The 21,966-nt window shown below is 45.7% G+C and overlaps 44 non-coding genes across 44 annotated transcripts; all 44 read left to right on the top strand.

Moving 5' to 3' along the window:
* The first annotated feature begins 175 nt into the window (after window positions 1-175).
* LOC128452369 (U5 spliceosomal RNA) lies at window positions 176-288 on the top strand. The gene has a single exon (XR_008340866.1). It is a non-coding gene; the product is annotated as a U5 spliceosomal RNA (small nuclear RNA).
* Window positions 289-468: 180 nt separating this feature from the next.
* LOC128451868 (U2 spliceosomal RNA) lies at window positions 469-660 on the top strand. Its single transcript, XR_008340394.1, has one exon. It is a non-coding gene; the product is annotated as a U2 spliceosomal RNA (small nuclear RNA).
* Window positions 661-1,174: 514 nt separating this feature from the next.
* On the top strand, window positions 1,175-1,287 carry LOC128452368 (U5 spliceosomal RNA). The gene has a single exon (XR_008340865.1). It is a non-coding gene; the product is annotated as a U5 spliceosomal RNA (small nuclear RNA).
* Window positions 1,288-1,462: 175 nt separating this feature from the next.
* Window positions 1,463-1,654, top strand: LOC128451621 (U2 spliceosomal RNA). The gene has a single exon (XR_008340161.1). It is a non-coding gene; the product is annotated as a U2 spliceosomal RNA (small nuclear RNA).
* Window positions 1,655-2,168: 514 nt separating this feature from the next.
* Window positions 2,169-2,281, top strand: LOC128452367 (U5 spliceosomal RNA). Its single transcript, XR_008340864.1, has one exon. It is a non-coding gene; the product is annotated as a U5 spliceosomal RNA (small nuclear RNA).
* A 180-nt stretch (window positions 2,282-2,461) lies between these two features.
* LOC128451823 (U2 spliceosomal RNA) lies at window positions 2,462-2,653 on the top strand. Its single transcript, XR_008340351.1, has one exon. It is a non-coding gene; the product is annotated as a U2 spliceosomal RNA (small nuclear RNA).
* Window positions 2,654-3,169: 516 nt separating this feature from the next.
* LOC128452307 (U5 spliceosomal RNA) lies at window positions 3,170-3,282 on the top strand. The gene has a single exon (XR_008340804.1). It is a non-coding gene; the product is annotated as a U5 spliceosomal RNA (small nuclear RNA).
* Window positions 3,283-3,462: 180 nt separating this feature from the next.
* LOC128451928 (U2 spliceosomal RNA) lies at window positions 3,463-3,654 on the top strand. The gene has a single exon (XR_008340449.1). It is a non-coding gene; the product is annotated as a U2 spliceosomal RNA (small nuclear RNA).
* A 514-nt stretch (window positions 3,655-4,168) lies between these two features.
* LOC128452366 (U5 spliceosomal RNA) lies at window positions 4,169-4,281 on the top strand. The gene has a single exon (XR_008340863.1). It is a non-coding gene; the product is annotated as a U5 spliceosomal RNA (small nuclear RNA).
* A 180-nt stretch (window positions 4,282-4,461) lies between these two features.
* Window positions 4,462-4,653, top strand: LOC128451620 (U2 spliceosomal RNA). Its single transcript, XR_008340160.1, has one exon. It is a non-coding gene; the product is annotated as a U2 spliceosomal RNA (small nuclear RNA).
* A 514-nt stretch (window positions 4,654-5,167) lies between these two features.
* On the top strand, window positions 5,168-5,280 carry LOC128452350 (U5 spliceosomal RNA). The gene has a single exon (XR_008340847.1). It is a non-coding gene; the product is annotated as a U5 spliceosomal RNA (small nuclear RNA).
* Window positions 5,281-5,460: 180 nt separating this feature from the next.
* On the top strand, window positions 5,461-5,652 carry LOC128451619 (U2 spliceosomal RNA). Its single transcript, XR_008340159.1, has one exon. It is a non-coding gene; the product is annotated as a U2 spliceosomal RNA (small nuclear RNA).
* A 514-nt stretch (window positions 5,653-6,166) lies between these two features.
* Window positions 6,167-6,279, top strand: LOC128452504 (U5 spliceosomal RNA). The gene has a single exon (XR_008340998.1). It is a non-coding gene; the product is annotated as a U5 spliceosomal RNA (small nuclear RNA).
* A 180-nt stretch (window positions 6,280-6,459) lies between these two features.
* LOC128451618 (U2 spliceosomal RNA) lies at window positions 6,460-6,651 on the top strand. The gene has a single exon (XR_008340158.1). It is a non-coding gene; the product is annotated as a U2 spliceosomal RNA (small nuclear RNA).
* Window positions 6,652-7,165: 514 nt separating this feature from the next.
* LOC128452306 (U5 spliceosomal RNA) lies at window positions 7,166-7,278 on the top strand. The gene has a single exon (XR_008340803.1). It is a non-coding gene; the product is annotated as a U5 spliceosomal RNA (small nuclear RNA).
* A 180-nt stretch (window positions 7,279-7,458) lies between these two features.
* Window positions 7,459-7,650, top strand: LOC128451617 (U2 spliceosomal RNA). Its single transcript, XR_008340157.1, has one exon. It is a non-coding gene; the product is annotated as a U2 spliceosomal RNA (small nuclear RNA).
* Window positions 7,651-8,164: 514 nt separating this feature from the next.
* On the top strand, window positions 8,165-8,277 carry LOC128452305 (U5 spliceosomal RNA). The gene has a single exon (XR_008340802.1). It is a non-coding gene; the product is annotated as a U5 spliceosomal RNA (small nuclear RNA).
* A 180-nt stretch (window positions 8,278-8,457) lies between these two features.
* On the top strand, window positions 8,458-8,649 carry LOC128451810 (U2 spliceosomal RNA). The gene has a single exon (XR_008340339.1). It is a non-coding gene; the product is annotated as a U2 spliceosomal RNA (small nuclear RNA).
* Window positions 8,650-9,162: 513 nt separating this feature from the next.
* LOC128452516 (U5 spliceosomal RNA) lies at window positions 9,163-9,275 on the top strand. The gene has a single exon (XR_008341009.1). It is a non-coding gene; the product is annotated as a U5 spliceosomal RNA (small nuclear RNA).
* Window positions 9,276-9,455: 180 nt separating this feature from the next.
* LOC128451616 (U2 spliceosomal RNA) lies at window positions 9,456-9,647 on the top strand. The gene has a single exon (XR_008340156.1). It is a non-coding gene; the product is annotated as a U2 spliceosomal RNA (small nuclear RNA).
* A 514-nt stretch (window positions 9,648-10,161) lies between these two features.
* LOC128452302 (U5 spliceosomal RNA) lies at window positions 10,162-10,274 on the top strand. The gene has a single exon (XR_008340800.1). It is a non-coding gene; the product is annotated as a U5 spliceosomal RNA (small nuclear RNA).
* A 180-nt stretch (window positions 10,275-10,454) lies between these two features.
* LOC128451615 (U2 spliceosomal RNA) lies at window positions 10,455-10,646 on the top strand. Its single transcript, XR_008340155.1, has one exon. It is a non-coding gene; the product is annotated as a U2 spliceosomal RNA (small nuclear RNA).
* A 514-nt stretch (window positions 10,647-11,160) lies between these two features.
* LOC128452301 (U5 spliceosomal RNA) lies at window positions 11,161-11,273 on the top strand. Its single transcript, XR_008340799.1, has one exon. It is a non-coding gene; the product is annotated as a U5 spliceosomal RNA (small nuclear RNA).
* Window positions 11,274-11,453: 180 nt separating this feature from the next.
* LOC128451809 (U2 spliceosomal RNA) lies at window positions 11,454-11,645 on the top strand. The gene has a single exon (XR_008340338.1). It is a non-coding gene; the product is annotated as a U2 spliceosomal RNA (small nuclear RNA).
* Window positions 11,646-12,158: 513 nt separating this feature from the next.
* LOC128452515 (U5 spliceosomal RNA) lies at window positions 12,159-12,271 on the top strand. The gene has a single exon (XR_008341008.1). It is a non-coding gene; the product is annotated as a U5 spliceosomal RNA (small nuclear RNA).
* A 180-nt stretch (window positions 12,272-12,451) lies between these two features.
* On the top strand, window positions 12,452-12,643 carry LOC128451614 (U2 spliceosomal RNA). Its single transcript, XR_008340154.1, has one exon. It is a non-coding gene; the product is annotated as a U2 spliceosomal RNA (small nuclear RNA).
* Window positions 12,644-13,157: 514 nt separating this feature from the next.
* LOC128452300 (U5 spliceosomal RNA) lies at window positions 13,158-13,270 on the top strand. The gene has a single exon (XR_008340798.1). It is a non-coding gene; the product is annotated as a U5 spliceosomal RNA (small nuclear RNA).
* A 180-nt stretch (window positions 13,271-13,450) lies between these two features.
* LOC128451903 (U2 spliceosomal RNA) lies at window positions 13,451-13,642 on the top strand. The gene has a single exon (XR_008340426.1). It is a non-coding gene; the product is annotated as a U2 spliceosomal RNA (small nuclear RNA).
* Window positions 13,643-14,156: 514 nt separating this feature from the next.
* On the top strand, window positions 14,157-14,269 carry LOC128452299 (U5 spliceosomal RNA). Its single transcript, XR_008340797.1, has one exon. It is a non-coding gene; the product is annotated as a U5 spliceosomal RNA (small nuclear RNA).
* Window positions 14,270-14,449: 180 nt separating this feature from the next.
* LOC128451610 (U2 spliceosomal RNA) lies at window positions 14,450-14,641 on the top strand. Its single transcript, XR_008340152.1, has one exon. It is a non-coding gene; the product is annotated as a U2 spliceosomal RNA (small nuclear RNA).
* A 514-nt stretch (window positions 14,642-15,155) lies between these two features.
* On the top strand, window positions 15,156-15,268 carry LOC128452298 (U5 spliceosomal RNA). The gene has a single exon (XR_008340796.1). It is a non-coding gene; the product is annotated as a U5 spliceosomal RNA (small nuclear RNA).
* Window positions 15,269-15,448: 180 nt separating this feature from the next.
* On the top strand, window positions 15,449-15,640 carry LOC128451609 (U2 spliceosomal RNA). Its single transcript, XR_008340151.1, has one exon. It is a non-coding gene; the product is annotated as a U2 spliceosomal RNA (small nuclear RNA).
* Window positions 15,641-16,154: 514 nt separating this feature from the next.
* Window positions 16,155-16,267, top strand: LOC128452297 (U5 spliceosomal RNA). Its single transcript, XR_008340795.1, has one exon. It is a non-coding gene; the product is annotated as a U5 spliceosomal RNA (small nuclear RNA).
* Window positions 16,268-16,447: 180 nt separating this feature from the next.
* On the top strand, window positions 16,448-16,639 carry LOC128451820 (U2 spliceosomal RNA). The gene has a single exon (XR_008340348.1). It is a non-coding gene; the product is annotated as a U2 spliceosomal RNA (small nuclear RNA).
* A 514-nt stretch (window positions 16,640-17,153) lies between these two features.
* Window positions 17,154-17,266, top strand: LOC128452296 (U5 spliceosomal RNA). The gene has a single exon (XR_008340794.1). It is a non-coding gene; the product is annotated as a U5 spliceosomal RNA (small nuclear RNA).
* Window positions 17,267-17,446: 180 nt separating this feature from the next.
* Window positions 17,447-17,638, top strand: LOC128451794 (U2 spliceosomal RNA). The gene has a single exon (XR_008340324.1). It is a non-coding gene; the product is annotated as a U2 spliceosomal RNA (small nuclear RNA).
* A 514-nt stretch (window positions 17,639-18,152) lies between these two features.
* Window positions 18,153-18,265, top strand: LOC128452295 (U5 spliceosomal RNA). Its single transcript, XR_008340793.1, has one exon. It is a non-coding gene; the product is annotated as a U5 spliceosomal RNA (small nuclear RNA).
* Window positions 18,266-18,445: 180 nt separating this feature from the next.
* On the top strand, window positions 18,446-18,637 carry LOC128451608 (U2 spliceosomal RNA). The gene has a single exon (XR_008340150.1). It is a non-coding gene; the product is annotated as a U2 spliceosomal RNA (small nuclear RNA).
* Window positions 18,638-19,151: 514 nt separating this feature from the next.
* LOC128452294 (U5 spliceosomal RNA) lies at window positions 19,152-19,264 on the top strand. The gene has a single exon (XR_008340792.1). It is a non-coding gene; the product is annotated as a U5 spliceosomal RNA (small nuclear RNA).
* A 180-nt stretch (window positions 19,265-19,444) lies between these two features.
* Window positions 19,445-19,636, top strand: LOC128451786 (U2 spliceosomal RNA). Its single transcript, XR_008340316.1, has one exon. It is a non-coding gene; the product is annotated as a U2 spliceosomal RNA (small nuclear RNA).
* A 514-nt stretch (window positions 19,637-20,150) lies between these two features.
* Window positions 20,151-20,263, top strand: LOC128452293 (U5 spliceosomal RNA). The gene has a single exon (XR_008340791.1). It is a non-coding gene; the product is annotated as a U5 spliceosomal RNA (small nuclear RNA).
* A 180-nt stretch (window positions 20,264-20,443) lies between these two features.
* LOC128451607 (U2 spliceosomal RNA) lies at window positions 20,444-20,635 on the top strand. Its single transcript, XR_008340149.1, has one exon. It is a non-coding gene; the product is annotated as a U2 spliceosomal RNA (small nuclear RNA).
* A 511-nt stretch (window positions 20,636-21,146) lies between these two features.
* Window positions 21,147-21,259, top strand: LOC128452291 (U5 spliceosomal RNA). Its single transcript, XR_008340789.1, has one exon. It is a non-coding gene; the product is annotated as a U5 spliceosomal RNA (small nuclear RNA).
* A 180-nt stretch (window positions 21,260-21,439) lies between these two features.
* On the top strand, window positions 21,440-21,631 carry LOC128451606 (U2 spliceosomal RNA). The gene has a single exon (XR_008340148.1). It is a non-coding gene; the product is annotated as a U2 spliceosomal RNA (small nuclear RNA).
* Window positions 21,632-21,966: the final 335 nt, after the last annotated feature.

Genomic DNA, 21,966 nt, shown 5'->3' with positions numbered 1-21,966 from the left:
TCACTAGTCAGGGCAGGAGCAAATAAAGACTTGTATAATTTTGGTTGGCAGATGGGGGCGTGGTGGGAATGTTGTATACTAGAATCTGACATGCGGAAAGCAAAGAGAGGCCCACCGCGTAGGTGGTGACTGTGACCGAGAGGCTCCTCCGCTGCTCTCGAACAGAGGGCCATGCTGACTCTGGTTTCTCTTCATAACGCACAAGTCTTTCGCCTTTTACTAAAGACTTCCGTGGAGAGGAACACACATGAGTTGAATCTATTTTTGGCAGGCTTTGCTTTATGGCTGAGCCTTATGAAATTGTGAAAAGTCAAAGAATTGTCTAGGTCAGAAATCAAGTGTCCACAAAGGAGAGCTTAGGCGGAGGTGATGAGCAGCAGCCATTGTTATGCACACCTACAAACGGGGTACCACAGCAAGGGAGATTTGCGCCAAGAGCTTGGCGTGGACATCCAACACTTGTGGATTATCGCTTCTCGGCCTTTTGGCTAAGATCAAGTGTAGTATCTGTTCTTATCAGTTTAATATCTGATATGTCCTCTATATGAGGACTACATATTAAGCAGATTTTTGGCAAGAGGAGCAGAAATTTGGAGCTTGCTCCCTTCTCTCCACGCATCGACCTAGCATTGCGGTGCCGCTGGGAACGGTGCACTCTGTTCTTACCTTGTAGAAAAGCAAACACTCAAACAATTGTGGAGTTTTAAAGGTGAATTCTACACTGGGTCAATGAAACTGAGGGAATGGCCTGGCAGAGTTTGACAAGTGTGCAAAACCGCTCTGATGACTCACTGCCTTGTGAAGTGATCATGCATGACTCTGCACGGGGTCACAATGAGCTTCAACTGGATTCCAAATTGAATCAGAAGCGTTTGTCAAAAACTGAAACTGGTTTTCACTCAAGATCCTCTGGGAGACTTGGTGAGAAAGCAGAGTCAGCTTTTTGGACCCAATATAAGTGGTTCAGGGATGTATCGCTTAAAAAGGCTTAAAAGCCAATCACTAGTCAGGGCAGGAGCAAATAAAGACTTGTATAATTTTGGTTGGCAGATGGGGGCGTGGTGGGAATGTTGTATACTAGAATCTGACATGCGGAAAGCAAAGAGAGGCCCACCGCGTAGGTGGTGACTGTGACCGAGAGGCTCCTCCGCTGCTCTCGATCAGAGGGCCATGCTGACTCTGGTTTCTCTTCATAACGCACAAGTCTTTCGCCTTTTACTAAAGACTTCCGTGGAGAGGAACACACATGAGTTGAATCTATTTTTGGCAGGCTTTGCTTTATGGCTGAGCCTTATGAAATTGTGAAAAGTCAAAGAATTGTCTAGGTCAGAAATCAAGTGTCCACAAAGGAGAGCTTAGGCGGAGGTGATGAGCAGCAGCCATTGTTATGCACACCTACAACCGGGGTACCACAGCAAGGGACATTTGCGCCAAGAGCTTGGCGTGGACATCCTTGTGGATTATCGCTTCTCGGCCTTTTGGCTAAGATCAAGTGTAGTATCTGTTCTTATCAGTTTAATATCTGATATGTCCTCTATATGAGGACTACATATTAAGCAGATTTTTGGCAAGAGGAGCAGAAATTTGGAGCTTGCTCCCTTCTCTCCACGCATCGACCTAGCATTGCAGTGCCGCTGGGAACGGTGCACTCTGTTCTTACCTTGTAGAAAAGCAAACACTCAAACAATTGTGGAGTTTTAAAGGTGAATTCTACACTGGGTCAATGAAACTGAGGGAATGGCCTGGCAGAGTTTGACAAGTGTGCGAAACCGCTCTGATGACTCACTGCCTTGTGAAGTGATCATGCATGACTCTGCACGGGGTCACAATGAGCTTCAACTGGATTCCAAATTGAATCAGAAGCGTTTGTCAAAAACTGAAACTGGTTTTCACTCAAGATCCTCTGGGAGACTTGGTGAGAAAGCAGAGTCAGCTTTTTGGACCCAATGTAAGTGGTTCAGGGATGTATCGCTTAAAAAGGCTTAAAAGCCAATCACTAGTCAGGGCAGGAGCAAATAAAGACTTGTATAATTTTGGTTGGCAGATGGGGGCGTGGTGGGAATGTTGTATACTAGAATCTGACATGCGGAAAGCAAAGAGAGGCCCACCGCGTAGGTGGTGACTGTGACCGAGAGGCTCCTCCGCTGCTCTCGAACAGAGGGCCATGCTGACTCTGGTTTCTCTTCATAACGCACAAGTCTTTCGCCTTTTACTAAAGACTTCCGTGGAGAGGAACACACATGAGTTGAATCTATTTTTGGCAGGCTTTGCTTTATGGCTGAGCCTTATGAAATTGTGAAAAGTCAAAGAATTGTCTAGGTCAGAAATCAAGTGTCCACAAAGGAGAGCTTAGGCGGAGGTGATGAGCAGCAGCCATTGTTATGCACACCTACAAACGGGGTACCACAGCAAGGGAGATTTGCGCCAAGAGCTTGGCGTGGACATCCAACACTTGTGGATTATCGCTTCTCGGCCTTTTGGCTAAGATCAAGTGTAGTATCTGTTCTTATCAGTTTAATATCTGATATGTCCTCCATATGAGGACTACATATTAAGCAGATTTTTGGCAAGAGGAGCAGAAATTTGGAGCTTGCTCCCTTCTCTCCACGCATCGACCTAGCATTGCAGTGCCGCTGGGAACGGTGCACTCTGTTCTTACCTTGTAGAAAAGCAAACACTCAAACAATTGTGGAGTTTTAAAGAGGTCAATTCTACACTGGGTCAATGAAACTGAGGGAATGGCCTGGCAGAGTTTGACAAGTGTGCGAAACCGCTCTGATGACTCACTGCCTTGTGAAGTGATCATGCATGACTCTGCACGGGGTCACAATGAGCTTCAACTGGATTCCAAATTGAATCAGAAGCGTTTGTCAAAAACTGAAACTGGTTTTCACTCAAGATCCTCTGGGAGACTTGGTGAGAAAGCAGAGTCAGCTTTTTGGACCCAATGTAAGTGGTTCAGGGATGTATCGCTTAAAAAGGCTTAAAAGCCAATCACTAGTCAGGGCAGGAGCAAATAAAGACTTGTATAATTTTGGTTGGCAGATGGGGGCGTGGTGGGAATGTTGTATACTAGAATCTGACATGCGGAAAGCAAAGAGAGGCCCACCGCGTAGGTGGTGACTGTGACCGAGAGGCTCCTCCGCTGCTCTCGAACAGAGGGCCATGCTGACTCTGGTTTCTCTTCATAACGCACAAGTCTTTCGCCTTTTACTAAAGACTTCCGTGGAGAGGAACAAACATGAGTTGAATCTATTTTTGGCAGGCTTTGCTTTATGGCTGAGCCTTATGAAATTGTGAAAAGTCAAAGAATTGTCTAGGTCAGAAATCAAGTGTCCACAAAGGAGAGCTTAGGCGGAGGTGATGAGCAGCAGCCATTGTTATGCACACCTACAAACGGGGTACCACAGCAAGGGAGATTTGCGCCAAGAGCTTGGCGTGGACATCCAACACTTGTGGATTATCGCTTCTCGGCCTTTTGGCTAAGATCAAGTGTAGTATCTGTTCTTATCAGTTTAATATCTGATATGTCCTCTATATGAGGACTACATATTAAGCAGATTTTTGGCAAGAGGAGCAGAAATTTGGAGCTTTCTCCCTTCTCTCCACGCATCGACCTAGCATTGCAGTGCCGCTGGGAACGGTGCACTCTGTTCTTACCTTGTAGAAAAGCAAACACTCAAACAATTGTGGAGTTTTAAAGGTGAATTCTACACTGGGTCAATGAAACTGAGGGAATGGCCTGGCAGAGTTTGACAAGTGTGCAAAACCGCTCTGATGACTCACTGCCTTGTGAAGTGATCATGCATGACTCTGCACGGGGTCACAATGAGCTTCAACTGGATTCCAAATTGAATCAGAAGCGTTTGTCAAAAACTGAAACTGGTTTTCACTCAAGATCCTCTGGGAGACTTGGTGAGAAAGCAGAGTCAGCTTTTTGGACCCAATGTAAGTGGTTCAGGGATGTATCGCTTAAAAAGGCTTAAAAGCCAATCACTAGTCAGGGCAGGAGCAAATAAAGACTTGTATAATTTTGGTTGGCAGATGGGGGCGTGGTGGGAATGTTGTATACTAGAATCTGACATGCGGAAAGCAAAGAGAGGCCCACCGCGTACGTGGTGACTGTGACCGAGAGGCTCCTCCGCTGCTCTCGAACAGAGGGCCATGCTGACTCTGGTTTCTCTTCATAACGCACAAGTCTTTCGCCTTTTACTAAAGACTTCCGTGGAGAGGAACACACATGAGTTGAATCTATTTTTGGCAGGCTTTGCTTTATGGCTGAGCCTTATGAAATTGTGAAAAGTCAAAGAATTGTCTAGGTCAGAAATCAAGTGTCCACAAAGGAGAGCTTAGGCGGAGGTGATGAGCAGCAGCCATTGTTATGCACACCTACAAACGGGGTACCACAGCAAGGGAGATTTGCGCCAAGAGCTTGGCGTGGACATCCAACACTTGTGGATTATCGCTTCTCGGCCTTTTGGCTAAGATCAAGTGTAGTATCTGTTCTTATCAGTTTAATATCTGATATGTCCTCTATATGAGGACTACATATTAAGCAGATTTTTGGCAAGAGGAGCAGAAATTTGGAGCTTGCTCCCTTCTCTCCACGCATCGACCTAGCATTGCAGTGCCGCTGGGAACGGTGCACTCTGTTCTTACCTTGTAGAAAAGCAAACACTCAAACAATTGTGGAGTTTTAAAGGTGAATTCTACACTGGGTCAATGAAACTGAGGGAATGGCCTGGCAGAGTTTGACAAGTGTGCGAAACCGCTCTGATGACTCACTGCCTTGTGAAATGATCATGCATGACTCTGCACGGGGTCACAATGAGCTTCAACTGGATTCCAAATTGAATCAGAAGCGTTTGTCAAAAACTGAAACTGGTTTTCACTCAAGATCCTCTGGGAGACTTGGTGAGAAAGCAGAGTCAGCTTTTTGGACCCAATGTAAGAGGTTCAGGGATGTATCGCTTAAAAAGGCTTAAAAGCCAATCACTAGTCAGGGCAGGAGCAAATAAAGACTTGTATAATTTTGGTTGGCAGATGGGGGCGTGGTGGGAATGTTGTATACTAGAATCTGACATGCGGAAAGCAAAGAGAGGCCCACCGCGTAGGTGGTGACTGTGACCGAGAGGCTCCTCCGCTGCTCTCGAATAGAGGGCCATGCTGACTCTGGTTTCTCTTCATAACGTACAAGTCTTTCGCCTTTTACTAAAGACTTCCGTGGAGAGGAACACACATGAGTTGAATCTATTTTTGGCAGGCTTTGCTTTATGGCTGAGCCTTATGAAATTGTGAAAAGTCAAAGAATTGTCTAGGTCAGAAATCAAGTGTCCACAAAGGAGAGCTTAGGCGGAGGTGATGAGCAGCAGCCATTGTTATGCACACCTACAAACGGGGTACCACAGCAAGGGAGATTTGCGCCAAGAGCTTGGCGTGGACATCCAACACTTGTGGATTATCGCTTCTCGGCCTTTTGGCTAAGATCAAGTGTAGTATCTGTTCTTATCAGTTTAATATCTGATATGTCCTCTATATGAGGACTACATATTAAGCAGATTTTTGGCAAGAGGAGCAGAAATTTGGAGCTTGCTCCCTTCTCTCCACGCATCGACCTAGCATTGCAGTGCCGCTGGGAACGGTGCACTCTGTTCTTACCTTGTAGAAAGGCAAACACTCAAACAATTGTGGAGTTTTAAAGGTCAATTCTACACTGGGTCAATGAAACTGAGGGAATGGCCCGGCAGAGTTTGACAAGTGTGCAAAACCGCTCTGATGACTCACTGCCTTGTGAAGTGATCATGCATGACTCTGCACGGGGTCACAATGAGCTTCAACTGGATTCCAAATTGAATCAGAAGCGTTTGTCAAAAACTGAAACTGGTTTTCACTCAAGATCCTCTGGGAGACTTGGTGAGAAAGCAGAGTCAGCTTTTTGGACCCAATGTAAGTGGTTCAGGGATGTATCGCTTAAAAAGGCTTAAAAGCCAATCACTAGTCAGGGCAGGAGCAAATAAAGACTTGTATAATTTTGGTTGGCAGATGGGGGCGTGGTGGGAATGTTGTATACTAGAATCTGACATGCGGAAAGCAAAGAGAGGCCCACCGCGTAGGTGGTGACTGTGACTGAGAGGCTCCTCCGCTGCTCTCGAACAGAGGGCCATGCTGACTCTGGTTTCTCTTCATTACGCACAAGTCTTTCGCCTTTTACTAAAGACTTCCGTGGAGAGGAACACACATGAGTTGAATCTATTTTTGGCAGGCTTTGCTTTATGGCTGAGCCTTATGAAATTGTGAAAAGTTAAAGAATTGTCTAGGTCAGAAATCAAGTGTCCACAAAGGAGAGCTTAGGCGGAGGTGATGAGCAGCAGCCATTGTTACGCACACCTACAAACGGGGTACCACAGCAAGGGAGATTTGCGCCAAGAGCTTGGCGTGGACATCCAACACTTGTGGATTATCGCTTCTCGGCCTTTTGGCTAAGATCAAGTGTAGTATCTGTTCTTATCAGTTTAATATCTGATATGTCCTCTATATGAGGACTACATATTAAGCAGATTTTTGGCAAGAGGAGCAGAAATTTGGAGCTTGCTCCCTTCTCTCCACGCATCGACCTAGCATTGCAGTGCCGCTGGGAACGGTGCACTCTGTTCTTACCTTGTAGAAAAGCAAACACTCAAACAATTGTGGAGTTTTAAAGGTGAATTCTACACTGGGTCAATGAAACTGAGGGAATGGCCTGGCAGAGTTTGACAAGTGTGCGAAACCGCTCTGATGACTCACTGCCTTGTGAAGTGATCATGCATGACTCTGCACGGGGTCACAATGAGCTTCAACTGGATTCCAAATTGAATCAGAAGCGTTTGTCAAAAACTGAAACTGGTTTTCACTCAAGATCCTCTGGGAGACTTGGTGAGAGAGCAGAGTCAGCTTTTTGGACCCAATGTAAGTGGTTCAGGGATGTATCGCTTAAAAAGGCTTAAAAGCCAATCACTAGTCAGGGCAGGAGCAAATAAAGACTTGTATAATTTTGGTTGGCAGATGGGGGCGTGGTGGGAATGTTGTATACTAGAATCTGACATGCGGAAAGCAAAGAGAGGCCCACCAAGTAGGTGGTGACTGTGACCGAGAGGCTCCTCCGCTGCTCTCGAACAGAGGGCCATGCTGACTCTGGTTTCTCTTCATAACGCACAAGTCTTTCGCCTTTTACTAAAGACTTCCGTGGAGAGGAACAAACATGAGTTGAATCTATTTTTGGCAGGCTTTGCTTTATGGCTGAGCCTTATGAAATTGTGAAAAGTCAAAGAATTGTCTAGGTCAGAAATCAAGTGTCCACAAAGGAGAGCTTAGGCGGAGGTGATGAGCAGCAGCCATTGTTATGCACACCTACAAACGGGGTACCACAGCAAGGGAGAATTGCGCCAAGAGCTTGGCGTGGACATCCAACACTTGTGGATTATCGCTTCTCGGCCTTTTGGCTAAGATCAAGTGTAGTATCTGTTCTTATCAGTTTAATATCTGATATGTCCTCTATATGAGGACTACATATTAAGCAGATTTTTGGCAAGAGGAGCAGAAATTTGGAGCTTGCTCCCTTCTCTCCACGCATCGACCTAGCATTGCAGTGCCGCTGGGAACGGTGCACTCTGTTCTTACCTTGTAGAAAAGCAAACACTCAAACAATTGTGGAGTTTTAAAGGTCAATTCTACACTGGGTCAATGAAACTGAGGGAATGGCCTGGCAGAGTTTGACAAGTGTGCGAAACCACTCTGATGACTCACTGCCTTGTGAAGTGATCATGCATGACTCTGCACGGGGTCACAATGAGCTTCAACTGGATTCCAAATTGAATCAGAAGCGTTTGTCAAAAACTGAAACTGGTTTTCACTCAAGATCCTCTGGGAGACTTGGTGAGAAAGCAGAGTCAGCTTTTTGGACCCAATGTAAGTGGTTCAGGGATGTATCGCTTAAAAAGGCTTAAAAGCCAATCACTAGTCAGGGCAGGAGCAAATAAAGACTTGTATAATTTTGGTTGGCAGATGGGGGCGTGGTGGGAATGTTGTATACTAGAATCTGACATGCGGAAAGCAAAGAGAGGCCCACCGCGTAGGTGGTGACTGTGATCGAGAGGCTCCTCCGCTGCTCTCGAACAGAGGGCCATGCTGACTCTGGTTTCTCTTCATAACGCACAAGTCTTTCGCCTTTTACTAAAGACTTCCGTGGAGAGGAACAAACATGAGTTGAATCTATTTTTGGCAGGCTTTGCTTTATGGCTGAGCCTTATGAAATTGTGAAAAGTCAAAGAATTGTCTAGGTCAGAAATCAAGTGTCCACAAAGGAGAGCTTAGGCGGAGGTGATGAGCAGCAGCCATTGTTATGCACACCTACAAACGGGGTACCACAGCAAGGGAGATTTGCGCCAAGAGCTTGGCGTGGACATCCAACACTTGTGGATTATCGCTTCTCTGCCTTTTGGCTAAGATCAAGTGTAGTATCTGTTCTTATCAGTTTAATATCTGATATGTCCTCTATATGAGGACTACATATTAAGCAGATTTTTGGCAAGAGGAGCAGAAATTTGGAGCTTGCTCCCTTCTCTCCACGCATCGACCTAGCATTGCAGTGCCGCTGGGAACGGTGCACTCTGTTCTTACCTTGTAGAAAAGCAAACACTCAAACAATTGTGGATTTTTAAAGGTGAATTCTACACTGGGTCAATGAAACTGAGGGAATGGCCTGGCAGAGTTTGACAAGTGTGCGAAACCGCTCTGATGACTCACTGCCTTGTGAAATGATCATGCATGACTCTGCACGGGGTCACAATGAGCTTCAACTGGATTCCAAATTGAATCAGAAGCGTTTGTCAAAAACTGAAACTGTTTTCACTCAAGATCATCTGGGAGACTTGGTGAGAGAGCAGAGTCAGCTTTTTGGACCCAATGTAAGTGGTTCAGGGATGTATCGCTTAAAAAGGCTTAAAAGCCAATCACTAGTCAGGGCAGGAGCAAATAAAGACTTGTATAATTTTGTTTGGCTGATGGGGGCGTGGTGGGAATGTTGTATACTAGAATCTGACTTGCGGAAAGCAAAGAGAGGCCCACCGCATACGTGGTGACTGTGACCGAGAGGCTCCTCCGCTGCTCTCGAACAGAGGGCCATGCTGACTCTGGTTTCTCTTCATAACGCAGAAGTCTTTCGCCTTTTACTAAAGACTTCCGTGGAGAGGAACAAACATGAGTTGAATCTATTTTTGGCAGGCTTTGCTTTATGGCTGAGCCTTATGAAATTGTGAAAAGTCAAAGAATTGTCTAGGTCAGAAATCAAGTGTCCACAAAGGAGAGCTTAGGCGGAGGTGATGAGCAGCAGCCATTGTTATGCACACCTACAAACGGGGTACCACAGCAAGGGAGAATTGCGCCAAGAGCTTGGCGTGGACATCCAACACTTGTGGATTATCGCTTCTCGGCCTTTTGGCTAAGATCAAGTGTAGTATCTGTTCTTATCAGTTTAATATCTGATATGTCCTCTATATGAGGACTACATATTAAGCAGATTTTTGGCAAGAGGAGCAGAAATTTGGAGCTTGCTCCCTTCTCTCCACGCATCGACCTAGCATTGCAGTGCCGCTGGGAACGGTGCACTCTGTTCTTACCTTGTAGAAAAGCAAACACTCAAACAATTGTGGAGTTTTAAAGGTGAATTCTACACTGGGTCAATGAAACTGAGGGAATGGCCTGGCAGAGTTTGACAAGTGTGCAAAACCGCTCTGATGACTCACTGCCTTGTGAAGTGATCATGCATGACTCTGCACGGGGTCACAATGAGCTTCAACTGGATTCCAAATTGAATCAGAAGCGTTTGTCAAAAACTGAAACTGGTTTTCACTCAAGATCCTCTGGGAGACTTGGTGAGAAAGCAGAGTCAGCTTTTTGGACCCAATGTAAGTGGTTCAGGGATGTATCGCTTAAAAAGGCTTAAAAGCCAATCACTAGTCAGGGCAGGAGCAAATAAAGACTTGTATAATTTTGGTTGGCAGATGGGGGCGTGGTGGGAATGTTGTATACTAGAATCTGACTTGCGGAAAGCAAAGAGAGGCCCACCGCATACGTGGTGACTGTGACCGAGAGGCTCCTCCGCTGCTCTCGAACAGAGGGCCATGCTGACTCTGGTTTCTCTTCATAACGCACAAGTCTTTCGCCTTTTACTAAAGACTTCCGTGGAGAGGAACAAACATGAGTTGAATCTATTTTTGGCAGGCTTTGCTTTATGGCTGAGCCTTATGAAATTGTGAAAAGTCAAAGAATTGTCTAGGTCAGAAATCAAGTGTCCACAAAGGAGAGCTTAGGCGGAGGTGATGAGCAGCAGCCATTGTTATGCACACCTAAAAACGGGGTACCACAGCAAGGGACATTTGCGCCAAGAGCTTGGCGTGGACATCCAACACTTGTGGATTATCGCTTCTCGGCCTTTTGGCTAAGATCAAGTGTAGTATCTGTTCTTATCAGTTTAATATCTGATATGTCCTCTATATGAGGACTACATATTAAGCAGATTTTTGGCAAGAGGAGCAGAAATTTGGAGCTTGCTCCCTTCTCTCCACGCATCGACCTAGCATTGCAGTGCCGCTGGGAACGGTGCACTCTGTTCTTACCTTGTAGAAAAGCAAACACTCAAACAATTGTGGAGTTTTAAAGGTCAATTCTACACTGGGTCAATGAAACTGAGGGAATGGCCTGGCAGAGTTTGACAAGTGTGCGAAACCACTCTGATGACTCACTGCCTTGTGAAGTGATCATGCATGACTCTGCACGGGGTCACAATGAGCTTCAACTGGATTCCAAATTGAATCAGAAGCGTTTGTCAAAAACTGAAACTGGTTTTCACTCAAGATCCTCTGGGAGACTTGGTGAGAAAGCAGAGTCAGCTTTTTGGACCCAATGTAAGTGGTTCAGGGATGTATCGCTTAAAAAGGCTTAAAAGCCAATCACTAGTCAGGGCAGGAGCAAATAAAGACTTGTATAATTTTGGTTGGCAGATGGGGGCGTGGTGGGAATGTTGTATACTAGAATCTGACATGCGGAAAGCAAAGAGAGGCCCACCGCGTAGGTGGTGACTGTGATCGAGAGGCTCCTCCGCTGCTCTCGAACAGAGGGCCATGCTGACTCTGGTTTCTCTTCATAACGCACAAGTCTTTCGCCTTTTACTAAAGACTTCCGTGGAGAGGAACAAACATGAGTTGAATCTATTTTTGGCAGGCTTTGCTTTATGGCTGAGCCTTATGAAATTGTGAAAAGTCAAAGAATTGTCTAGGTCAGAAATCAAGTGTCCACAAAGGAGAGCTTAGGCGGAGGTGATGAGCAGCAGCCATTGTTATGCACACCTACAAACGGGGTACCACAGCAAGGGAGATTTGCGCCAAGAGCTTGGCGTGGACATCCAACACTTGTGGATTATCGCTTCTCTGCCTTTTGGCTAAGATCAAGTGTAGTATCTGTTCTTATCAGTTTAATATCTGATATGTCCTCTATATGAGGACTACATATTAAGCAGATTTTTGGCAAGAGGAGCAGAAATTTGGAGCTTGCTCCCTTCTCTCCACGCATCGACCTAGCATTGCAGTGCCGCTGGGAACGGTGCACTCTGTTCTTACCTTGTAGAAAAGCAAACACTCAAACAATTGTGGATTTTTAAAGGTGAATTCTACACTGGGTCAATGAAACTGAGGGAATGGCCTGGCAGAGTTTGACAAGTGTGCGAAACCGCTCTGATGACTCACTGCCTTGTGAAATGATCATGCATGACTCTGCACGGGGTCACAATGAGCTTCAACTGGATTCCAAATTGAATCAGAAGCGTTTGTCAAAAACTGAAACTGTTTTCACTCAAGATCATCTGGGAGACTTGGTGAGAGAGCAGAGTCAGCTTTTTGGACCCAATGTAAGTGGTTCAGGGATGTATCGCTTAAAAAGGCTTAAAAGCCAATCACTAGTCAGGGCAGGAGCAAATAAAGACTTGTATAATTTTGTTTGGCTGATGGGGGCGTGGTGGGAATGTTGTATACTAGAATCTGACTTGCGGAAAGCAAAGAGAGGCCCACCGCATACGTGGTGACTGTGACCGAGAGGCTCCTCCGCTGCTCTCGAACAGAGGGCCATGCTGACTCTGGTTTCTCTTCATAACGCAGAAGTCTTTCGCCTTTTACTAAAGACTTCCGTGGAGAGGAACAAACATGAGTTGAATCTATTTTTGGCAGGCTTTGCTTTATGGCTGAGCCTTATGAAATTGTGAAAAGTCAAAGAATTGTCTAGGTCAGAAATCAAGTGTCCACAAAGGAGAGCTTAGGCGGAGGTGATGAGCAGCAGCCATTGTTATGCACACCTACAAACGGGGTACCACAGCAAGGGAGAATTGCGCCAAGAGCTTGGCGTGGACATCCAACACTTGTGGATTATCGCTTCTCGGCCTTTTGGCTAAGATCAAGTGTAGTATCTGTTCTTATCAGTTTAATATCTGATATGTCCTCTATATGAGGACTACATATTAAGCAGATTTTTGGCAAGAGGAGCAGAAATTTGGAGCTTGCTCCCTTCTCTCCACGCATCGACCTAGCATTGCAGTGCCGCTGGGAACGGTGCACTCTGTTCTTACCTTGTAGAAAAGCAAACACTCAAACAATTGTGGAGTTTTAAAGGTGAATTCTACACTGGGTCAATGAAACTGAGGGAATGGCCTGGCAGAGTTTGACAAGTGTGCAAAACCGCTCTGATGACTCACTGCCTTGTGAAGTGATCATGCATGACTCTGCACGGGGTCACAATGAGCTTCAACTGGATTCCAAATTGAATCAGAAGCGTTTGTCAAAAACTGAAACTGGTTTTCACTCAAGATCCTCTGGGAGACTTGGTGAGAAAGCAGAGTCAGCTTTTTGGACCCAATGTAAGTGGTTCAGGGATGTATCGCTTAAAAAGGCTTAAAAGCCAATCACTAGTCAGGGCAGGAGCAAATAAAGACTTGTATAATTTTGGTTGGCAGATGGGGGCGTGGTGGGAATGTTGTATACTAGAATCTGACTTGCGGAAAGCAAAGAGAGGCCCACCGCATACGTGGTGACTGTGACCGAGAGGCTCCTCCGCTGCTCTCGAACAGAGGGCCATGCTGACTCTGGTTTCTCTTCATAACGCACAAGTCTTTCGCCTTTTACTAAAGACTTCCGTGGAGAGGAACAAACATGAGTTGAATCTATTTTTGGCAGGCTTTGCTTTATGGCTGAGCCTTATGAAATTGTGAAAAGTCAAAGAATTGTCTAGGTCAGAAATCAAGTGTCCACAAAGGAGAGCTTAGGCGGAGGTGATGAGCAGCAGCCATTGTTATGCACACCTAAAAACGGGGTACCACAGCAAGGGACATTTGCGCCAAGAGCTTGGCGTGGACATCCAACACTTGTGGATTATCGCTTCTCGGCCTTTTGGCTAAGATCAAGTGTAGTATCTGTTCTTATCAGTTTAATATCTGATATGTCCTCTATATGAGGACTACATATTAAGCAGATTTTTGGCAAGAGGAGCAGAAATTTGGAGCTTGCTCCCTTCTCTCCACGCATCGACCTAGCATTGCAGTGCCGCTGGTAACGGTGCACTCTGTTCTTACCTTGTAGAAAAGCAAACACTCAAACAATTGTGGAGTTTTAAAGGTGAATTCTACACTGGGTCAATGAAACTGAGGGAATGGCCTGGCAGAGTTTGACAAGTGTGCGAAACCGCTCTGATGACTCACTGCCTTGTGAAGTGATCATGCATGACTCTGCACGGGGTCACAATGAGCTTCAACTGGATTCCAAATTGAATCAGAAGCGTTTGTCAAAAACTGAAACTGGTTTTCACTCAAGATCCTCTGGGAGACTTGGTGAGAGAGCAGAGTCAGCTTTTTGGACCCAATGTAAGTGGTTCAGGGATGTATCGCTTAAAAAGGCTTAAAAGCCAATCACTAGTCAGGGCAGGAGCAAATAAAGACTTGTATAATTTTGGTTGGCAGATGGGGGCGTGGTGGGAATGTTGTATACTAGAATCTGACATGCGGAAAGCAAAGAGAGGCCCACCAAGTAGGTGGTGACTGTGACCGAGAGGCTCCTCCGCTGCTCTCGAACAGAGGGCCATGCTGACTCTGGTTTCTCTTCATAACGCACAAGTCTTTCGCCTTTTACTAAAGACTTCCGTGGAGAGGAACAAACATGAGTTGAATCTATTTTTGGCAGGCTTTGCTTTATGGCTGAGCCTTATGAAATTGTGAAAAGTCAAAGAATTGTCTAGGTCAGAAATCAAGTGTCCACAAAGGAGAGCTTAGGCGGAGGTGATGAGCAGCAGCCATTGTTATGCACACCTACAAACGGGGTACCACAGCAAGGGAGAATTGCGCCAAGAGCTTGGCGTGGACATCCAACACTTGTGGATTATCGCTTCTCGGCCTTTTGGCTAAGATCAAGTGTAGTATCTGTTCTTATCAGTTTAATATCTGATATGTCCTCTATATGAGGACTACATATTAAGCAGATTTTTGGCAAGAGGAGCAGAAATTTGGAGCTTGCTCCCTTCTCTCCACGCATCGACCTAGCATTGCAGTGCCGCTGGGAACGGTGCACTCTGTTCTTACCTTGTAGAAAAGCAAACACTCAAACAATTGTGGAGTTTTAAAGGTCAATTCTACACTGGGTCAATGAAACTGAGGGAATGGCCTGGCAGAGTTTGACAAGTGTGCGAAACCACTCTGATGACTCACTGCCTTGTGAAGTGATCATGCATGACTCTGCACGGGGTCACAATGAGCTTCAACTGGATTCCAAATTGAATCAGAAGCGTTTGTCAAAAACTGAAACTGGTTTTCACTCAAGATCCTCTGGGAGACTTGGTGAGAAAGCAGAGTCAGCTTTTTGGACCCAATGTAAGTGGTTCAGGGATGTATCGCTTAAAAAGGCTTAAAAGCCAATCACTAGTCAGGGCAGGAGCAAATAAAGACTTGTATAATTTTGGTTGGCAGATGGGGGCGTGGTGGGAATGTTGTATACTAGAATCTGACATGCGGAAAGCAAAGAGAGGCCCACCGCGTAGGTGGTGACTGTGACCGAGAGGCTCCTCCGCTGCTCTCGAACAGAGGGCCATGCTGACTCTGGTTTCTCTTCATAACGCACAAGTCTTTCGCCTTTTACTAAAGACTTCCGTGGAGAGGAACAAACATGAGTTGAATCTATTTTTGGCAGGCTTTGCTTTATGGCTGAGCCTTATGAAATTGTGAAAAGTCAAAGAATTGTCTAGGTCAGAAATCAAGTGTCCACAAAGGAGAGCTTAGGCGGAGGTGATGAGCAGCAGCCATTGTTATGCACACCTACAAACGGGGTACCACAGCAAGGGAGATTTGCGCCAAGAGCTTGGCGTGGACATCCAACACTTGTGGATTATCGCTTCTCGGCCTTTTGGCTAAGATCAAGTGTAGTATCTGTTCTTATCAGTTTAATATCTGATATGTCCTCTATATGAGGACTACATATTAAGCAGATTTTTGGCAAGAGGAGCAGAAATTTGGAGCTTGCTCCCTTCTCTCCACGCATCGACCTAGCATTGCAGTGCCGCTGGGAACGGTGCACTCTGTTCTTACCTTGTAGAAAAGCAAACACTCAAACAATTGTGGAGTTTTAAAGGTGAATTCTACACTGGGTCAATGAAACTGAGGGAATGGCCTGGCAGAGTTTGACAAGTGTGCGAAACCGCTCTGATGACTCACTGCCTTGTGAAATGATCATGCATGACTCTGCACGGGGTCACAATGAGCTTCAACTGGATTCCAAATTGAATCAGAAGCGTTTGTCAAAAACTGAAACTGGTTTTCACTCAAGATCATCTGGGAGACTTGGTGAGAGAGCAGAGTCAGCTTTTTGGACCCAATGTAAGTGGTTCAGGGATGTATCGCTTAAAAAGGCTTAAAAGCCAATCACTAGTCAGGGCAGGAGCAAATAAAGACTTGTATAATTTTGTTTGGCAGATGGGGGCGTGGTGGGAATGTTGTATACTAGAATCTGACTTGCGGAAAGCAAAGAGAGGCCCACCGCATACGTGGTGACTGTGACCGAGAGGCTCCTCCGCTGCTCTCGAACAGAGGGCCATGCTGACTCTGGTTTCTCTTCATAACGCACAAGTCTTTCGCCTTTTACTAAAGACTTCCGTGGAGAGGAACAAACATGAGTTGAATCTATTTTTGGCAGGCTTTGCTTTATGGCTGAGCCTTATGAAATTGTGAAAAGTCAAAGAATTGTCTAGGTCAGAAATCAAGTGTCCACAAAGGAGAGCTTAGGCGGAGGTGATGAGCAGCAGCCATTGTTATGCACACCTACAAACGGGGTACCACAGCAAGGGAGAATTGCGCCAAGAGCTTGGCGTGGACATCCAACACTTGTGGATTATCGCTTCTCGGCCTTTTGGCTAAGATCAAGTGTAGTATCTGTTCTTATCAGTTTAATATCTGATATGTCCTCTATATGAGGACTACATATTAAGCAGATTTTTGGCAAGAGGAGCAGAAATTTGGAGCTTGCTCCCTTCTCTCCACGCATCGACCTAGCATTGCAGTGCCGCTGGGAACGGTGCAGTCTGTTCTTACCTTGTAGAAAAGCAAACACTCAAACAATTGTGGAGTTTTAAAGGTGAATTCTACACTGGGTCAATGAAACTGAGGGAATGGCCTGGCAGAGTTTGACAAGTGTGCAAAACCGCTCTGATGACTCACTGCCTTGTGAAGTGATCATGCATGACTCTGCACGGGGTCACAATGAGCTTCAACTGGATTCCAAATTGAATCAGAAGCGTTTGTCAAAAACTGAAACTGGTTTTCACTCAAGATCCTCTGGGAGACTTGGTGAGAAAGCAGAGTCAGCTTTTTGGACCCAATGTAAGTGGTTCAGGGATGTATCGCTTAAAAAGGCTTAAAAGCCAATCACTAGTCAGGGCAGGAGCAAATAAAGACTTGTATAATTTTGGTTGGCAGATGGGGGCGTGGTGGGAATGTTGTATACTAGAATCTGACTTGCGGAAAGCAAAGAGAGGCCCACCGCATACGTGGTGACTGTGACCGAGAGGCTCCTCCGCTGCTCTCGAACAGAGGGCCATGCTGACTCTGGTTTCTCTTCATAACGCACAAGTCTTTCGCCTTTTACTAAAGACTTCCGTGGAGAGGAACAAACATGAGTTGAATCTATTTTTGGCAGGCTTTGCTTTATGGCTGAGCCTTATGAAATTGTGAAAAGTCAAAGAATTGTCTAGGTCAGAAATCAAGTGTCCACAAAGGAGAGCTTAGGCGGAGGTGATGAGCAGCAGCCATTGTTATGCACACCTAAAAACGGGGTACCACAGCAAGGGACATTTGCGCCAAGAGCTTGGCGTGGACATCCAACACTTGTGGATTATTGCTTCTCGGCCTTTTGGCTAAGATCAAGTGTAGTATCTGTTCTTATCAGTTTAATATCTGATATGTCCTCTATATGAGGACTACATATTAAGCAGATTTTTGGCAAGAGGAGCAGAAATTTGGAGCTTGCTCCCTTCTCTCCACGCATCGACCTAGCATTGCAGTGCCGCTGGGAACGGTGCACTCTGTTCTTACCTTGTAGAAAAGCAAACACTCAAACAATTGTGGAGTTTTAAAGGTGAATTCTACACTGGGTCAATGAAACTGAGGGAATGGCCTGGCAGAGTTTGACAAGTGTGCGAAACCGCTCTGATGACTCACTGCCTTGTGAAGTGATCATGCATGACTCTGCACGGGGTCACAATGAGCTTCAACTGGATTCCAAATTGAATCAGAAGCGTTTGTCAAAAACTGAAACTGGTTTTCACTCAAGATCCTCTGGGAGACTTGGTGAGAGAGCAGAGTCAGCTTTTTGGACCCAATGTAAGTGGTTCAGGGATGTATCGCTTAAAAAGGCTTAAAAGCCAATCACTAGTCAGGGCAGGAGCAAATAAAGACTTGTATAATTTTGGTTGGCAGATGGGGGCGTGGTGGGAATGTTGTATACTAGAATCTGACATGCGGAAAGCAAAGAGAGGCCCACCAAGTAGGTGGTGACTGTGACCGAGAGGCTCCTCCGCTGCTCTCGAACAGAGGGCCATGCTGACTCTGGTTTCTCTTCATAACGCACAAGTCTTTCGCCTTTTACTAAAGACTTCCGTGGAGAGGAACAAACATGAGTTGAATCTATTTTTGGCAGGCTTTGCTTTATGGCTGAGCCTTATGAAATTGTGAAAAGTCAAAGAATTGTCTAGGTCAGAAATCAAGTGTCCACAAAGGAGAGCTTAGGCGGAGGTGATGAGCAGCAGCCATTGTTATGCACACCTACAAACGGGGTACCACAGCAAGGGAGAATTGCGCCAAGAGCTTGGCGTGGACATCCAACACTTGTGGATTATCGCTTCTCGGCCTTTTGGCTAAGATCAAGTGTAGTATCTGTTCTTATCAGTTTAATATCTGATATGTCCTCTATATGAGGACTACATATTAAGCAGATTTTTGGCAAGAGGAGCAGAAATTTGGAGCTTGCTCCCTTCTCTCCACGCATCGACCTAGCATTGCAGTGCCGCTGGGAACGGTGCACTCTGTTCTTACCTTGTAGAAAAGCAAACACTCAAACAATTGTGGAGTTTTAAAGGTCAATTCTACACTGGGTCAATGAAACTGAGGGAATGGCCTGGCAGAGTTTGACAAGTGTGCGAAACCACTCTGATGACTCACTGCCTTGTGAAGTGATCATGCATGACTCTGCACGGGGTCACAATGAGCTTCAACTGGATTCCAAATTGAATCAGAAGCGTTTGTCAAAAACTGAAACTGGTTTTCACTCAAGATCCTCTGGGAGACTTGGTGAGAAAGCAGAGTCAGCTTTTTGGACCCAATGTAAGTGGTTCAGGGATGTATCGCTTAAAAAGGCTTAAAAGCCAATCACTAGTCAGGGCAGGAGCAAATAAAGACTTGTATAATTTTGGTTGGCAGATGGGGGCGTGGTGGGAATGTTGTATACTAGAATCTGACATGCGGAAAGCAAAGAGAGGCCCACCGCGTAGGTGGTGACTGTGACCGAGAGGCTCCTCCGCTGGTCTCTAACAGAGGGCCATGCTGACTCTGGTTTCTCTTCATAACGCACAAGTCTTTCGCCTTTTACTAAAGACTTCCGTGGAGAGGAACAAACATGAGTTGAATCTATTTTTGGCAGGCTTTGCTTTATGGCTGAGCCTTATGAAATTGTGAAAAGTCAAAGAATTGTCTAGGTCAGAAATCAAGTGTCCACAAAGGAGAGCTTAGGCGGAGGTGATGAGCAGCAGCCATTGTTATGCACACCTACAAACGGGGTACCACAGCAAGGGAGATTTGCGCCAAGAGCTTGGCGTGGACATCCAACACTTGTGGATTATCGCTTCTCGGCCTTTTGGCTAAGATCAAGTGTAGTATCTGTTCTTATCAGTTTAATATCTGATATGTCCTCTATATGAGGACTACATATTAAGCAGATTTTTGGCAAGAGGAGCAGAAATTTGGAGCTTGCTCCCTTCTCTCCATGCATCGACCTAGCATTGCAGTGCCGCTGGGAACGGTGCACTCTGTTCTTACCTTGTAGAAAAGCAAACACTCAAACAATTGTGGAGTTTTAAAGGTGAATTCTACACTGGGTCAATGAAACTGAGGGAATGGCCTGGCAGAGTTTGACAAGTGTGCGAAACCGCTCTGATGACTCACTGCCTTGTGAAATGATCATGCATGACTCTGCACGGGGTCACAATGAGCTTCAACTGGATTCCAAATTGAATCAGAAGCGTTTGTCAAAAACTGAAACTGGTTTTCACTCAAGATCCTCTGGGAGACTTGGTGAGAAAGCAGAGTCAGCTTTTTGGACCCAATGTAAGTGGTTCAGGGATGTATCGCTTAAAAAGGCTTAAAAGCCAATCACTAGTCAGGGCAGGAGCAAATAAAGACTTGTATAATTTTGTTTGGCAGATGGGGGCGTGGTGGGAATGTTGTATACTAGAATCTGACTTGCGGAAAGCAAAGAGAGGCCCACCGCATACGTGGTGACTGTGACCGAGAGGCTCCTCCGCTGCTCTCGAACAGAGGGCCATGCTGACTCTGGTTTCTCTTCATAACGCACAAGTCTTTCGCCTTTTACTAAAGACTTCCGTGGAGAGGAACAAACATGAGTTGAATCTATTTTTGGCAGGCTTTGCTTTATGGCTGAGCCTTATGAAATTGTGAAAAGTCAAAGAATTGTCTAGGTCAGAAATCAAGTGTCCACAAAGGAGAGCTTAGGCGGAGGTGATGAGCAGCAGCCATTGTTATGCACACCTAAAAACGGGGTACCACAGCAAGGGACATTTGCGCCAAGAGCTTGGCGTGGACATCCAACACTTGTGGATTATCGCTTCTCGGCCTTTTGGCTAAGATCAAGTGTAGTATCTGTTCTTATCAGTTTAATATCTGATATGTCCTCTATATGAGGACTACATATTAAGCAGATTTTTGGCAAGAGGAGCAGAAATTTGGAGCTTGCTCCCTTCTCTCCACGCATCGACCTAGCATTGCAGTGCCGCTGGGAACGGTGCACTCTGTTCTTACCTTGTAGAAAAGCAAACACTCAAACAATTGTGGAGTTTTAAAGGTGAATTCTACACTGGGTCAATGAAACTGAGGGAATGGCCTGGCAGAGTTTGACAAGTGTGCGAAACCGCTCTGATGACTCACTGCCTTGTGAAGTGATCATGCATGACTCTGCACGGGGTCACAATGAGCTTCAACTGGATTCCAAATTGAATCAGAAGCGTTTGTCAAAAACTGAAACTGGTTTTCACTCAAGATCCTCTGGGAGACTTGGTGAGAGAGCAGAGTCAGCTTTTTGGACCCAATGTAAGTGGTTCAGGGATGTATCGCTTAAAAAGGCTTAAAAGCCAACTAGTCAGGGCAGGAGCAAATAAAGACTTGTATAATTTTGGTTGGCAGATGGGGGCGTGGTGGGAATGTTGTATACTAGAATCTGACATGCGGAAAGCAAAGAGAGGCCCACCAAGTAGGTGGTGACTGTGACCGAGAGGCTCCTCCGCTGCTCTCGAACAGAGGGCCATGCTGACTCTGGTTTCTCTTCATAACGCACAAGTCTTTCGCCTTTTACTAAAGACTTCCGTGGAGAGGAACAAACATGAGTTGAATCTATTTTTGGCAGGCTTTGCTTTATGGCTGAGCCTTATGAAATTGTGAAAAGTCAAAGAATTGTCTAGGTCAGAAATCAAGTGTCCACAAAGGAGAGCTTAGGCGGAGGTGATGAGCAGCAGCCATTGTTATGCACACCTACAAACGGGGTACCACAGCAAGGGAGAATTGCGCCAAGAGCTTGGCGTGGACATCCAACACTTGTGGATTATCGCTTCTCGGCCTTTTGGCTAAGATCAAGTGTAGTATCTGTTCTTATCAGTTTAATATCTGATATGTCCTCTATATGAGGACTACATATTAAGCAGATTTTTGGCAAGAGGAGCAGAAATTTGGAGCTTGCTCCCTTCTCTCCACGCATCGACCTAGCATTGCAGTGCCGCTGGGAACGGTGCACTCTGTTCTTACCTTGTAGAAAAGCAAACACTCAAACAATTGTGGAGTTTTAAAGGTCAATTCTACACTGGGTCAATGAAACTGAGGGAATGGCCTGGCAGAGTTTGACAAGTGTGCGAAACCACTCTGATGACTCACTGCCTTGTGAAGTGATCATGCATGACTCTGCACGGGGTCACAATGAGCTTCAACTGGATTCCAAATTGAATCAGAAGCGTTTGTCAAAAACTGAAACTGGTTTTCACTCAAGATCCTCTGGGAGACTTGGTGAGAAAGCAGAGTCAGCTTTTTGGACCCAATGTAAGTGGTTCAGGGATGTATCGCTTAAAAAGGCTTAAAAG

The sequence above is a fragment of the Pleuronectes platessa genome, chromosome 11, assembly GCF_947347685.1.
Source record: "Pleuronectes platessa chromosome 11, fPlePla1.1, whole genome shotgun sequence".
Taxonomy (NCBI): domain Eukaryota; kingdom Metazoa; phylum Chordata; class Actinopteri; order Pleuronectiformes; family Pleuronectidae; genus Pleuronectes; species Pleuronectes platessa.
This window is presented reverse-complemented; position numbering and strand designations above follow the sequence as displayed.